Raw genomic sequence first — 3,064 nt, forward strand, 5'->3', positions numbered from 1 at the left:
ACTCCATGCTCCACTTACAAGTAATACATTAAAACAACCGTGAATTACTGCCGCACAAGCTGAGCCGTAATCATATCCAACACAAACACGAAGGAGCTTTAAAGAACAGAAAACAATACCTTGATAGCAGAAGACACTAAGACCACAAGTACTGACAGCCTACACCAAGAAACATAACTAATTTCAGTCAGAGACCAAGTGAATATGAGAGGCACACAGTTCATCACTTCAGCTCAAGATCCGTCCCACCTTTGTAACCTTATGTTGCATCATCCTCTCCACAAACAAAATCGAACAACCGCCCAACACTACACAGAGTATCTTTGCAACATATCCCCTCCTCCACCCGACTCTACACTTCCCAGACACATTCACAAACTCACAAACACCCCAGCCAGCCAAAACTTTCTGCCAAACACATACATAAACACACACACACCCCAGCCAGCCAAAACTTTCTATACCAAACACATACATAAACACACACACACCCCAGCCAGCCAAAACTTTCTATACCAAACGCATACATAAACACACAGACACCCCGGCCAGCCAAAACTTTCTATACCAAACACATACATAAACACAGACACCCCAGCCAGCCAAAACTTTCTACCAAACAGCATCCTTCATGTGCCACCACCAGACATACACCCTTCAGACACTACCGAACCCAGAGACACGAGTACACCAACCTTCCCTGCTACAATACTAACACAAAATATAACACACATACAATCCCCTGTGCTCATACTGCAAAGTGGCACCCCCACACCACAGCACACCCACTCACTTCCTGCACCACACCACCACAACACAGACAGTCTTTCAACATAACACAGGGTTCACATCCAGAGGAGCCTAAGATGTAACAAGAACAACAACAACAACTCAGGCCAAGTTAAAGTGAAACGAGTCTAGTTACGAAAGGAAAATTATTTCAAGTTATTTTGTAAGCGCTTCGGGTACACAAAGTTACAAGGCCACAGAGAACGAACTGCATACCGAGGGTTATAATACTGTGGCGGCTTAGGGGGCTTTATACCACCTTTTCTTCAGTGATTTATTGTTCAAGCGAGCGAGCGTACAGAGCAAGCAAGCGAGAACACTAAATGACATTGTATAACAGGGTGGCAGAGAACAGCGCCAAGACTGCGTTGTCTAGGAAACTATTAAAGCAACAACGGATCTATGGACATCATTAGAAACCTAATAAAAAAATAACAGGAGTTACTTGAGGGACTTTTCTCAAAATTTACCGCGCCAGTTCTGATGAAAGGAAAATAAACGTACCAAACTGAGCACCAGAACCGAGTTATTTAAGTTTTTAAAACTACTGCTGATCTGTTCAGACAGCTGGAAAGCTTATGAAGAAGCAATTGATACTAAAGTTAAATAGACGCATGGTCAGTGTAGTGGGGTTTCGCCACTCCGCCTCCCCGTAGGCCGTATGGCGTGAGTGGAAATACGTATATAAATGAAGCCAAGGCATAAATATATATTGTGTGAAAGATACTGTGGATGGCTTGGTGAAATTATGGAGCCAGCAAGCGTTACGTACGGCATGAAACAGTGTTGTGAAGGGGCAAACCTGAAGTCGGGAGGGGAGAATTACCGGTGTTTTAGGGCTGGAATTATTGTGATTCTGATAGTGTAAATGCGTATGGAATTGTATGAAATATACGTCAAACAAGCTGCGAGTTTCCGTGAACGAGTGTGGTGTGTGCTAAAAATAGCGTTGCCTCATACTCTCAGGGAGAAGCTGACTCACACACACACTACATAACTCCTCATCTTCAAATCCCTGGTCTAACTGGACAACACCCCTGGAGGAAGTGAGTTCTGCAAATTTTGTTGATATATATATAATAATCTATTACCATTACCTCTCCAACTTTCAGACAAATAACCATTTTCTCCTACAGATTACACATATGAAAGAAAGCAAATCTCCACAGCAGTAACTATAGAAGAGTTATGTTTATGTGTAGTAGGTTATAACAATAGGAAAACATCCATGGAAGATGTAACAGTCTGTACAGATAGGGGGAAAAAAAGTTGGTAGCTTAGTCTTCAGGCAGGTGTGCAAGGAAAAAACAGTGTGTGTAAAAGTTGGTAGCGATCGGAAGAGTAACCTCACTTTGTCGGCCAATTACTCGAAAACTATTAGACTTATCGATTTCCTGTTACAACCATCATCAATACCACTAAATTCTACGTAAGATCAATCCCAGAATGTAAGCCTTTGGTAGCGTTTTGGGGGATAAAAGGCGAGAGAAATGTTTTTGTTCCTAGCGGTTGTTGTGTGACAAGCGCTCGGAGTAATAACATCATTTTGTCGGCCAGTTACTCGAAAACTATTAGACTTATCGATTTTCTGTTACAACCATCATCAACACCACTAAATTCTACGTAAGATTAGTACCAGAATGTAAGCCTTTGGTAGCGTTTTGGGGGGTAAAAGGCGAGTTTTTTTTTTTTTCCTCGCGTTTGTTATCAGTGACAAGCGCTCGGAGTACTAACCTCACTTTGTCGGCCAATTACTCGAAAACTATTAGACTTATCGATTTTCTGTAACAACCATGATCTATACCATTAAATTCTACGTATGATCAATACCAGAATGTAAGCATTATGTTACGTTTTGTGCGAGAAAAGGCGGTGGAAATGAGTGTCTCTTCGCGGCTGTTACCATTGATTAACGCTCGTAGTAATACTCTCACTTTGTCGGCCAATTACTCGAAAACTATTGGACGTATCGATTTCATGTTTGAACCATGATAAAGAGCAGTAAATTCTACGTATGTACAATACATAACTATGTAATATTTATGATAAGAATTCGTTGTTACGTAGGCGGGAACATTGCGTACGCCGTGCGCGCATCACGAAAGTCAATCACGGACGGAGTGCCTAGTACTTTCTTTCGATTTACTCGAGAACTATGAGGCGTATGGGGTTCTTCTTTGAGATGGGGAAAGCTGGTGAATTTGGGCATATTACTATGTAATAAAAACATAAGGTGTCTGGGAAAATTTAGCTATCAGAGGTCAGTGAATTTTTC

Source organism: Coenobita brevimanus, unplaced genomic scaffold (genome assembly GCF_032717465.1).
Source record: "Coenobita brevimanus isolate Jiangsu-jjx unplaced genomic scaffold, ASM3271746v2 jjx.HiC_scaffold_2749, whole genome shotgun sequence".
In the NCBI taxonomy this organism is placed as follows: Eukaryota; Metazoa; Arthropoda; class Malacostraca; order Decapoda; family Coenobitidae; genus Coenobita; species Coenobita brevimanus.